Raw genomic sequence first — 13371 nt, 5'->3', positions numbered from 1 at the left:
AGACTCTTTGCAGTGAACTTTTGAGAGAACATAAACTAGCACCACACAGCACAGCTGTGGATGAATGGCAGTCTGTGTCACTGGTATCACTGGAGGGGACTTCCAGATTTATGAAATCACAGAACCATTTGAGTACTGGGTATATTAAATACTTTGGGATTAGAGACACATTCCATGTATTTTTGATGGAACATGGTGGACATGATAATACTAACAACAATCAGTTTCCTAAAAAGAGTAACCATTAAATGTGGACAATTCTGTAGGGCCTTTCTCTGGATGGGACAGTCTTTTCTTTATGAAGCCTGTCACTGTTTTGGCTTAAATTCAGGAGTAAGAGGAAGCCCCACTCAGTTGGCTAATTGCTAACACCCATGACAGGTACATGCAGGAAGGGAATAATACTTCCCATCTGTAAAGCTCTTTCTACTTCTCAACTGCTTTTGCCTACTTTTACTTTTCCCACCCATTCTGTGAATTGGGCAGGAGAGACACTTGGTTCTATACCTGTGTCATGTATAATAAGGCCCAGGTTGTATGGCAAAACACATTACCAATGTTGACCTGGCCATAGAAATGACATAAATTACAGGATCCAGGACATATATGACCAGAAGAGGACTCAAAGTCACAAGAGGAGTTAGCAGAAGAGATGGGACTAGAACTCTTGATTTCTGGGCCATTCTCCCCCTCTCCCCCCAATAGCATAGCCAATGCAGGAAATACCCATTGATTACAAGTTTCCAGTATGATGTGGTGGAGAGAACAATGGTTTTAGAATTAGATACAGGTTCAAATTTACAGCTATAAAGTGCTTTGATATTTACAAGGCATTTTCTTCACAACAAGCCTGTGAACTAGGATATGTAAGCATTATTATACCCATTTCACTGACAGGAAAGTGAATCCCAGAGAAATTAGATGACTTTTCCAGGTTTACAGAATTAGCCGGGACATACTTAGATATCCTAAAAACAAAAACAAAAACAAAACAAACACCAAAATACTGAGCTTGGGCCCACCACACCATACCTCATAGCTCAAAGCCTGGATATAAATGGATAAAAATTCTTAGAATCATAATCGGAGAATCTCAGAATTGGGAAGGAACTTAGATATTGAAACTGTGTCTGAACAGGAATCCCCTCTTGCTACATTGCCAACATGTTCTTGTTCAGTTATTCCTTCAAGGACTCCAGTGATGGAGAGTTCACTACTTTCTAAGCCAACCTGTCCATTCCATTTGCTCTGTTGTATTGAGCCTGAAGCTTTCGACCATTATTCCTAGTTTTGTTCTCAGGGGCTGACCAAAATACATTTAACCCCTCATCCTCATGACAACCCTCAAAATCTGAAAGACAGAAATCGTATCTCCCCTAAGTCTTCTCTTTTCCAGAAGACCATCCTTAGTTCCTCCAACTGTCACTCATATGACGTGGTCCTCAACCCTCCCCAAGGTGGTAGTAGCATCTTACTCATCCTGCTCTGGACAGCCTGTAAGTCAAGCTAGCTTAAACCCCTCTATATGCTGATACAACTAGTGTATCTACTGTGCCTATGCCAAATACCAGTTCGGGCCTAGTCTGACCTTTGTGAACACCCTTCTCAAGCTCTACGTGAAGAACTTTGAGGGCTGGAATGTTCTGCCCATGATGTTGTCAGAATCGGCCAATTATCCCCCTCACCCCTTCCTTCTCTAGACAATCACTTCAGAATCAGAAGAGGCAGGGACTCTGTGTCAGCGGCTACGAGATTTCCCCTGATGGGGGCTTGTTCTTTCTAGGGTACCCTTCCCCCTTCTCCCTCCCCAGAGAGCCAGAAAGTTGAAAAAGAGGCACAGGCTGCATGTTCTGTGCTCTGCCAAAAGCCAGCCCTAGTTCTCACAGAAATATGCCTTTAATAGCTACTTTTAATACTTGGTTGATTGATAGGTCACGAACTTCCTACAGTAAAAGAGCAGAGATAATAAAACAAAGGGGGTTTTTAGAAACAGAAAGTAGAGGCATTTTTCCAGTTGGTGTCTGAAACTTCCCAAGCTTTCTGGAGGGCTCTTCCCCTTTGTTTGGGGTTCAAGATTAGAGGCTGCCAAATCTATAAATGAGGACCCCTCTCTTCAGCCAGTAAACATCTTGATAGCTTGATAATATGGAGGAAAAAAATAACTAAAAAAAAAAGGACAGAGGAGTAAAACATTGAATACATTTAACTATTAACCCCATAGCTGCAGAAACCCAGGGAAGAGGTGCAGTATTAGGGGGAAAAATTGGAAAGAGTCTATTTTTAAGAATACAGATTATACTGTATTGCCTTAGGCCTATTTAAATTCAGGCTAAAGTTGAGAGATATCTCAGAATTCTTCAGAGCTGATTTCTCTTTAGTGCTGGCATAGTCTGAACTCTGGGACCCATAACTTAAAATCATCATCTCACCATCCTCTCCTTCACTCTCCCTCTCACAATCATCCCCATTCAGTAATACTAACAGTGATAACTTGCATTTACCTAGGGATTCCCTTGCAGGGAACTCAAAACACTCTCATAGATATGGACTCATTACACCTTCACGACAATCCTCTGAAAGATCCTAACATAGAGTTTAGAACTGGAAAGGAGCTCAGAGCTGAAGAGTCCAAAACCTTCACTCTGCAGATAAAGAAGCTGAGGCAAAAGTGATTTTTCCCCAAGATGAACATATCCTAGGTAGCCAGACTAGGATCTGACTCCATTTCCACCATTTCTCTCTCCCTGACACCATGCTGACTCTCTTAGGGACTGGTTGAACCACCATACCAATACATATGAGACCTGGAAGATATCTTAGTTTACTTATCTATAGAATGAGGGGTTGACTTGGTTTTCTGGACTACACATATTTGTTTCAAAAGAGGGCTTCTACTCAGGACATGGGGAGGGGAGTGGTAGGTTAACAGATAGTGATAGATTCACCCAAAAAATCAATAATTTTTTTAAATGTGTAGAAGGGGACACAACAAAAAGCAGTTGTGTTATTACAACTGTCTATTTCTATATTACAACAATATATATTATATATATATGTGTGTATATATATGTGTATACATATGTATATATATACACACATATAGTGTGTATATGTATACACTATATATGTATATATACACACACACATATTTATATACATTTCTTTAAAAACAAACTGCACATAACAGAAGTTCACAGTTTCTTATAGATGCTTCTGTCCTGATTTTTTAAAATATTGAAATGTTTGTGTTCGTTGATTGCTAAGTTAATTTTTTTTTAAATGAGGAGTTTGGACTAGATAATCTCTGAGGCCTAGAGAAGGAAATGACTTACCTAAAATCACACGGTAATCTAGGGACCAATCCAGAACTAAGATCTAAGTCTCATGATTATATGAGTCCATTGCCTTTTCTCTTCTGTACTCTTAGGTTTCCATTTTGGAGATGGTGAGGATGAATGAATAGGCCAAGGTCACATAGATAATGGCAGAACTGAACTGAAATTACAACTTGTATTGAAACTCCTTGCTGTCGAGGTCTTTATTTTAGCACCGGGAACACTATATCACTTTAATCATTCAAAAGACCATTAAAAAGAACTGATACAAGCAAGATCAATGAATAACAATCTGATGGAGAAAATAAGCTGAAAACTTACCTTAAGGAAGATGCTGTAGGCTTTGTTTTGCAGCTAGTTAGTTTGAAAACTGACTCTTTGCCACTATTTAAAATACATACTATGCCCCTTTCTGCTAAAATTTACCTCATTGATTAGTTGGTTATTGTTTCAATAAGAAGGATGGAAAGAACATTGGCTTTGGAGCTGGAAAACCTAGGTAAAGATTTGGGGCTCTTCCACTTACTACCTGTGTGCTCTAGGCCTCATCCCTTACAGTTCTGAAATCCTATGATAATTGGACATAGTATGTCATTTTCTATATCTAGAGCAAAACTATTGAGACAGAAATGATGCCCAAAAGATATTGCAAACTTGGCAAAGGATACATTTGAAGATTGGCTGTCCCCTGATGGAGCTAAGGTGGGACTTTAGGAATCAATGATCATAAAACTTTTGGCAAAATTCATGTAAGACCATTTATTACCATTTGTGCTTTGAAGATTCCAATATTTTTGGAAGAAGAAGATTGACTGTGCCAAGTGAGCTAATTTGCTCTCACCTCCCAGACATGTTAACTCTCAAATGTGGAAGGAGCTCTGCTTTGAGAATAAAGAACTGGCACCTAGACTACCCAAGAAAAAAAGTCAGCAAACAGATGTTTTAGCTGGGGATGAATTAGTGCAAGATTGTGATCTTCCAGAAGCATGCACTTGTAGAATTTAAGAGCTAGAAGAGACCTTAGAATATAGAACTTAGAAGAACTTTAAAATCTAGAATGTCAGGAGATGGGCATAAGAAACCTTATGTAATAGATCTGGGGTGAGTTGATCTGTTCATTCCAGATCAACTGATTTAAAATAGACATAGTTGATAAAATTAAAGAAAATAAAGGACAGGTATCAGAGACAATAAGGTCTTAAATTAAGTGTAAATGTTTACATTCTTACCCCTTTAGGAAATATGAAGACTTTTTCAGCTAGGACTGATGGAATTAGAAAGCAGCTAGCCATAGTCTGGTCAAAGAATCTATTGAACAAGCCCCTGGTGGCCTTTTAAAAAACAAGACACATTTTCTAGGGAATAAATCAAGGCAAGAGATAGCTCTGAGAAATGTCAGCTTTGATAGCAGAGAAGAGAGCTAGTTATGAGAGAAGAGCACAGTTTTTGAGAGGATTCAGCCCTTGGTTCTTGGTTGGGAAGGAAGGGGATTTCACTCCCTTCCTCCCTACCTTCCCATTTGCTATGCCATCTTCTAGTGAGCTATTTGTCCAGTAGAAGACACCAAACAGAGAAAGGAACAGGCCCAGTCAGTCAAAGCAGGAGACCAGAGTAGCTTTTTGTGTTGAGAGAGATTGAGTCTTGGCTGCCCAGAATTGAGCTTCAGAGAGGAACAGGCCTAGGGAGTTTAGGTGAACAACCTGACCAGGAGAGACACAGTGCTGAGAGAGCAGATGTATATACCACGAGAGAGGAAGGGACAATAGGCCCCTGCAGGGGAAAAAAGAGTTGCCCAAGACATGTGTGTTCTCTGATTGTATGCCTCTCTGTTAGTATACTTTATGCATACATCTGCTTTTCCCATTGATGCTATAGGTATTTGTGAGAAAATGCACCTCAGGTTTTTTGAGTGGATGTCTTTTAGCTACTACTCATGCTTTTCAATTTCAATAAATTCTCCTTCTTTGAGCTAATAGTACTGACTGGCTGACTATTACAGGTAAATACACTGTTGGGGCTCATAAGCTATACTTTTAGGAGTTTGAACCCATTAAACCTGGGGGTAGTCATCCCTTTGGGGACCCAAAATGTGAGTTTGAATTGTGGGGAGTAGCTCCACATGAAACTCTACACTTAGAACATAGAATATCAGAGCTGGAAGGAATCTTAGAACATGGAACAGAATAATAGAGTCAAAAGTGACCTCATCAATAATCTAGTAAAATGGGGAAATTGAGATCCAGAAAGGAATAAGTGACCTGAGTAAGAGATGTCAATGTTGCTTTGCCACAACCCCCACCTTTGCTTAAGAGGCATATTAGCTTATTAACTCCATGGAATTTTTCCTGATGACTTTTATTGTTTTTCTCTTATGACTTGTAATTATGTCAAGTTTTCTACTGAACTTCAATTACAAGTTTTCAGAATGTCTCAGTAAATGTTACTGGTTTATTGTTTCTGGGTTTTGGTGATGGTCATTTCCCCAAACTACTGAGGTAGCTGTGGCTCACACAATAATGCTAGAACCAGGAAGGTTGCTTTGTCACTCAGGCATTAGAAGCCCTCAGGAGTCTGAAGATGGGTGATCGACAAGTTGGACAAATGATTCCCAGGCTGAATTTAAATCAGTTGATTACTCCTATATGATATTTTCTTTCTCCCATGAACAGAGGGCTCTTTGGAGCAGGAGTCCCACATTTTTTTCGGTCCACCAGTTTCATGCATAGCCTGTTTCCTAGATGGGAAGCTGAACTTTCTCTCTTCCTTTCTTCCTTACTGCCTTTTTTTTTTTATAGGCTCGTTATGAGGCTTTGTAAACCTGAAATGGTTATTACTATTATTATTTCTTCAGTTGGGGTATGAAGGCACTTCTTTATATCAGGGCCTGTTTTCTGGATTCTAGTATCTGACTTTCCCCTTCATTTGAAACTCACGGTTCTACTTTTGGCCCTATCTTTAGCAGAGAAGGGCTCCCCAGCGTTAAAAAGTCAACTTTATTGCTACAATTGCTTCTTCTTTAGGTTATGAATTGGATCTTTTAAAAAGTTGTTAATGTTCTAGTAAGCTCTAAGGTAGCAGTTACCATGTTTTTGCCTTTCTTTGTATCTCTGGTGCTTAGCCCAGTGCCTGGCTTTCCCTTTACCAATACACATTCCAACCCTTTCACACCTAAGTAGATGGTTTTATGAGACACTATGGACAAAAAAATGCACCACTTGATGGCTCGTCTATGTGTGATGAGTCCCTTGGCACTTAGGCTGGTCCTTGCATAAGATTTGCATGCCATTTCAGGACCCAACGTGAAGCCTTTCCAGGTTGGTAAGACCTACCAGAGCTTGTGTTTTATAGGCCTAAGTGTTGAAAACCCAGTCACATCCATGTTTAAAAAAAAATAGAGACTTGGCAAGAAAGTATCAGGGCAGGGGAGATAGGCTACACATCTAGGTTAATTAATTAATTGATTGATTTATTAATTAGCTGGATTAATCCGACCCCTACACAAATTTCCTTTCCAATAAAAAATCTTGTGGTCCAATTCTACTGGTTCATCTCTGTGACAATCTTTGTCTCTTCTTTCATATCCCTGAGGAACTAACTCTTCCTGGATGATCTCAACCTCGTTGGTTTGGCTTTCCCTCAACAATAATGTAGATAGTTTGTATTATAACAATTAGGAAGACAGTGTAGTATAGTAGAAAGAATATTGAGCTGGGAGTTAGGATACCCAGGTTCTAGTTTCTGTTCTTCCATTAATTCTTTTGGTGATCTTGGATAAATCACTTAACATAGCAGATATTTATCTAATTTTTTTTTGTCTGGAAAGCATTCTACAGACATTATTTCCTTTCATATTCCACACAATCCTACGAGATACATTATAGAAGGATTATTATTCCCATTTTACAGATGAGGAAACAGGCTCAGAGAATTCAATGACTTGCTTGCTGTCATTCAACTAGTCATCCCGTAAGGTCGGATTTGAGCTCTTTGAAATCCAAATCCAGCATTTTTCCTATGCTACCAAATTATTCTCTCTTAAGTTCTTGGAACATGTTCTTCTCCCCTTCCCCTATATCTCCTCATGTACTTCTCCCCCATAAAACAAAGGGATTGGGCTAGGACATCACAGAGATTTCCGTTTAGTGCTGGAAGGTACCTTACAGACTATTTAGTCTAAGGAATCTTCACTTTTTTTTCACAAAACTCTTTCACAGTCTGTTGAAACCTGTGTGTCCCTTCTCAGAATACTGTTTTTAAATACATAAAATAATATATTTAAGATTGCAAAGGAAACCAATTACATTGAAGTACAGTCATCAAAATATTTTGTAAAAGTTCATGGACCTATAACCTATATAGAATTGCTTGCCTTCTCAATGAGGTGGGGTGGGAAGGGAGGAAGGGAGAGAATTTGGAGCTCAAAGTTTTAAAAACAAATGTTAAAAATTGTTTTTATGTGTAACTGGGGAAAAATGAAATACTAAATACATTAAAAAAAAACTTCGTGGACCACAAGTCAATGAACTTCTGATCTAGTTCATTTCAAAGGTAAGGAACCTGAGGCCCAGAGAGGTTAAGTGATTTGCCCAAGGTTACACAGTGGCAGAGGTGGAATTTGAACTCAGGTACCTCTGACTCCAGATCTATTGTTTCTTCTATTGTGTGATGCTAGTTTTTGTGATTCATTCTTTACTTTTTAATTCTCAATCTTGGATCTTTTCCTTGGTCCCATAACTATCCCACATTTTCCTGTAGGCATTTCAAAGGTTTTTTCTCCTAAGTATATTTAGCAGCTCTTCAACACAGTTCACAAATTCCCTGGAGGCAGGGGGCAGAGTCTATGCCTTTCCTCTTCATCCTCTACTCCCTGTCCCCATTGCAAAGAGTAGCAAACCAATATAGTAGTACCATGGTTTTTAGTTTCTGATGTCCATTGTTGGTAGGGCTAGGTGAGTAGGAATGGGGAGGGGAGATGCCAGATACAATAAGCATTTAAGCTTCTCACAGGTGTCTATACCATTTACCCAGCCAGGGCCTAAACACCTTGAAGCAGCACAAAATAGAGCCACACATTCCAATATTCTGCATCCTGGAACTTAAAACAATTAAGAAAATGAGATTCAAACTATTCAGCTTGGTCTGTGCCCAGCTGCTCTTTGCAGCTCTGGAAGAGAGATTCTGAGGTCTGCATCTTCTTGCCATGCAAATCTCAGCCTTGGCCCTGAGCCCAGAGTATCTTCCTGACCCCAGGCTCTAATTCAAAGACATTTGTGGGATTGATCTTATATTATCCTTCCTGGATGAAAGATAGGGAATAGGATGTCCTGGTACCCTGGCCAATTCTTCCTTAGCCAGGATGTACCAAGCATACAAAGCCATTTTCCAGTGTAAGGGCTGCCTTTGGCATCCCCTTCCAGTTTCATCTTCCTCGTCTGTAAAACATGGTGCTGGGGAAAGTTTTCCAGCAGGCCATGAAGTGAAAGCCATTATTTTGCTAATGCTTGCTATAGCCATGAAATATACACAACCATCTGGTTTTGCTCCTGACATGTTGTTTTTCCATTTTCTTCTGATGTGTTCCATCAACTTTCTCAACATTTCCTGGGCTGGATTTATCCTCCAAGAACATTTTTCATTAGATGTGAACCTGGTTCTCACTCTGACAAATTCAATGAATCCCCTAATGCACTGAGTGAACTCACATAGCCTTTGGGAGTGCTTGGGCCAGGAGCCAGTTCTCAGCTGATGAAAACCACTGGCTTGGCCTAAGCAGTCAAATTTTTTAATCCCACAACTCCCAAGGGCTCTTGTGACCTTCCCCTATACTCAACCTCCCAATCACAACCTACCCTCACTATGGTGTATTGAAAAGAGCATTAATCTGATAGGAAGAAGGCTGGGGCTTAAATCCTAACCCTGCCACTCAGACCCATGGACAAATCACTTTCCCGTTCTAGGCCCCAGTTTATTCTGCCGCAAAATGAATGTGGGGTGTAATGGAACCAGCTCAAATCTGAATGTTAAATTCACAAGGTGAGCATTTCCCCCTCAGAAATCAGCAAACATTACAAATCAGGCCTCAGTTTATTGTATTGTTGATCATCTAGACTTAAAATGATGGAGAAAAATTTAAAAATGCAGATTAAACTTAAAAGTGCATTGTGAGAGCATCCTCTCACTGGCCTCCCTGCCCCCAAGTTGGTTGTTAAACATCACCAGACCATGTACTACATGGTTTCCACAATTGCTTCCAGAGCTGAAATTCCATGGTTCTGTGGAATTTCTATGCAATGATAATACTACCACCCTTACTTTCTTCCCCCGGGTGCCATGAAGACCAAATGAGAGTGGATGGGAAAGTACTTTTTAACGGTAAAGAGCAGTATGAATGGGAGGGATTATTATTGTTATTCCCATCACAGTTCAATCTCTCTCTCTCTCTCTCTCTCTCTCTCTCTCTCTCTCTCTCTCTCTCTCTCTCTGTTTCTCTGTTTCTATCTCTCTCTGTCATTGTCTGTCTCCCTGTCTGTCTGACTGTCTCTGTCTCTCTCTCTGTTAAGATGAAAATCCTTTAGTTCATTTCACTTTCAGCTTCTCATGCAGATCTTGAGGCAGAGAGAGGGGAGGAAGGAGGGAAGCTGTGTGTGGGGAGAGACCAGATCATTCTCTTCACTAAATCTGAAACTTTGCACAATACTAATCAGTAGCTGGATACTCTAAATACCTGGTCTCTACAATCCCCTTCAGAGCTTTTTATTGGGGCCCTACTGAGGGCACCAACCTCTGGTTAGTGAATTACTGACTCAGGCAAAGAATAATGGGAAGAACGTATTCTTTTATGTTTTCTTGAAAGATACCTAGTCTAGAAAAGAGATGCATCCCCCCCTGTAAATTAAATACCAGAAGAGTGAGTTATTTTGGATGTCCCTTTTGGGGCGAATGGAGGGATGGTGGTGCTAAGATGAGAATGAGGGCCTGGACCTGAAATTGCATTGGTACAACAACAGTTAAATCTATCTCTACAACTTAATAGTTGTAGAGAGATACCCAAAGTGCAGAAAAGTATGTCTTGCCCAGGTCATATCAAGTGTGGAACTTAAACCCAAGTCTTTTTGGCTCTAAGACTAGCTCTCTCTCCACTATTAGACCACGTTGCTTCTGGTGTTAAGATAAAAAATGGTAATAGCTAACATATAGATATGGTTCAGAAAAAAGTTGCATGTATTATTTCCACAATACTGTAAATTCCTGTCTTATTTAAACTTCGTATTTAGCAAAAGGTTCTCTACATACCATGATTGGACAGCTAGGTGGCACAGTGGATAGAATGCTGGGCTTGGAATCAAGAAAACTCGTCTTCAAAAGTTCAAATCCAGCCTCAGACACTTACTAGCTGTGGGACCCTCGGCAAGTCACTTAACCCTGTTTGCCTCAGTTTTCTCATCTGTAAAATGAGCTGAAGAAGGAAATGGCAAGCCACTCCATTAACTTTGCCAAGAAAACCTTAAATGGGGTCATGAAGAGTCAGACACAACTGAAATGGCTCAATGACACACATAGTGAATACTTAATAAGTGTTTGTTATATTGCCTGCATTGTATTCAATCCTCCAACATACCCACAAAATAGGCATTACAAGCATTATCCCCTTTGTATAGATGAGGCAGCTGAGGCTGACGAACATAAAACGGTTTGTCTAAGCTCATCCAGCGAACAAGTGGCAAAACTTGGCCATGAATCCCAGTCTTCTGACCCCAGACCCAGCATTCTTCCCACTCTGCCACAGCCGCCTGCTTGGCAGGCAGTGACCTCGCCTTGACTCTCTGATGTTCACTAAAGCAAGAAAACAGAAGCCCCAGACGAGTCTTGGAATTGTCAGGAGATTAGCTCACTGTTGGAGTCCCTGCTGTGTGCCCTGTCTGAGCGGTGCTGTTTGCTTCAGCTAGAGCTTCTAGGGACAACGACTTTGTGTTCATCTGAGGCTGGGCAAGCTGACATCCCTGATAAATAATGGGAACAATGGAGAGAACATGAAAATGCCAACAATGCACCCATTGTTTTGGCCCTGAAAAGTCTGAGAGAGCAGGGCTAAAGCCATTCCAGGTTTGGGCTGGCGATGAGGTTGCACTGAGTCTTTATTTGGACTGCACCCCTTCCTTCAACTCAGTGTCACATGGAGGGCCAAGGAAGGGAGATCTGGTTCCCCCAACTAGAGTTCACCACCCAAATCTGTTCAATTGGAGGCTTAAACAGCAAGAAGCAAAAAATTCTGTCTTTTGGATTCTTCAACCAGCAATATTTGCTGTTGCAGACAGATGCTGTTATCTCTGCCCATATCCGCTGTTCTTTGATAGAAATGCAACCCACTGCTGTGCACCTATTAGGTGCTCAATGAATGCCACCTGAATGGAGAACCCTATATAGCATGGTGGGTCTCTATAATATCAAAAAGAAATCCCCCCTCCCACTCCTGACCTAAAGAGGATTGAATTGGGAACAATGCTGACCACGTTTCTGAGGCTGAGCAGGTAGCTGGTGAAAATAAGTCTGGGAGTTTGATATGGGAACATGAAACTTGTGACTCCGGGGGAGATGCTTTCCAGGGATGGAAAAAACACACTATGAAATGAGCACAATGCATCAGTTTGATTCCAGCCTTCACTTATGGTGTGAGACCCACTTCTATAAAACGTATGAGGGAGAAGAAAGATGCCTTAACGAATCCATGGGTGGGGGGGGAGGGAGAGAATGGCACTGTAGTATAGATCTCTTTGGTGTGGATCACAGTTATTAGCTTTAGTTATTAGCTTATAGATTTAGACTAGAAAGGACCTTTGAGGTCATCTGGTCCAGCCCCTTTCTTTGTACAAACGATGAAACTGAAAATCACAGAGGTTAAGTAACTTACCTAAGGTCACACAGACGGTAAGTATCAGTCCAGATTCAAACCCAAGTCTCCCAATTTCAAATCCAACATTTTTTCCATCATGTTATTATGCTGCCTTTCACACAACTCCTTATCCAATGGAATTCTTGCCCACATCTTTCCATAAATTCTTTAGAGAAGATCAACCCAGAACAATAGAAGCCTTCTTTGGAGTCTTTTAAGATTTTGTAGATGCCCATGAAGCACTCAAGCTTCTCATCAGTTAACCCTCACTCTTGCTGCGTAACCAGCATTCTGGTGTAGTGACCCATGCTATTAGTGATGTCTTTAGGCCACTTCTTGTTATGCACAATTCATTCATAGTAATAAGCTCCAGTCTACTTACTTATGCCCCCTCTCCCTCATCTTGCTATTTCCCTTTGGGTCACCTATTATTTTGACCAAATGAGAAAATGGATATAAAGCTCTTTCCAAACCTCAAGTGCTATATAAAAGCTGTTATTATTACTAGTTGTCCAGTTATTCTTCTTGTAATTGATTCTCCTGAGGCTGTGTGCTTCATAATTTAGAGTTATATTGGCATCCCTGGAAGAAAATTTAATTTTTCTTTGTATACAATGGGGATAATAAAAGTTTTACTACTGACCAGCACTTAGTGAGTTTGTGGCACATAGTAGGTGCTTACCAAATGCTAGTTGACTGTCTGCTTGACCTTATCAGGGCCACCAAGAGCAAACCTTAAGTTTGCCTTTAAGTAAACCTTGAAACACTATGGAAATGTGAGCTATTATTGTTATTATTATTATTACCCTGATCCTCTGAGGAGTCCAAGACACGGAACTTTGTAGTTTTCTTTTCAAAAGTCTACCTTTTCCAGGGTGGAAGGTGCTAGAAAAAATTAGAGATAGTAACATCTTCCCCAAACCTATCAATAGGGTCAGTCAACAAGCATTGTTTATGTGCTTTTTTGATCTGATAATGTGATTTCCTTACTCAATTAACTCTGGTGGCTTCCTATTGCCTTGATAAAATATAAACTCCTATGTTGAGCTTTTAAAAATCCTTACAACCTGGTCTCAATTTTTCTTTTTCTTTTTAAAATTTTTATTACTGTAACAAATACACAATAAGAAAAGAAAAAGAAACATG

General features: G+C 40.2%; 1 pseudogene; it reads right to left on the bottom strand.

Moving 5' to 3' along the window:
- Positions 1-12533, bottom strand: part of LOC110205094 (origin recognition complex subunit 6 pseudogene) — a 34044-nt pseudogene extending 21511 nt beyond the window's left edge.
- Between the last annotated feature and the right edge of the window lie 838 nt (positions 12534-13371).

Source organism: Phascolarctos cinereus, unplaced genomic scaffold (genome assembly GCF_003287225.1).
Source record: "Phascolarctos cinereus isolate Bilbo 61053 unplaced genomic scaffold, phaCin_HiC Scaffold_2;HRSCAF=192, whole genome shotgun sequence".
NCBI classification, from domain to species: Eukaryota; Metazoa; Chordata; class Mammalia; order Diprotodontia; family Phascolarctidae; genus Phascolarctos; species Phascolarctos cinereus.
The sequence above is the reverse complement of the archived record's forward strand: the minus strand, read 5'-3'. Positions and strand labels throughout refer to the sequence as shown.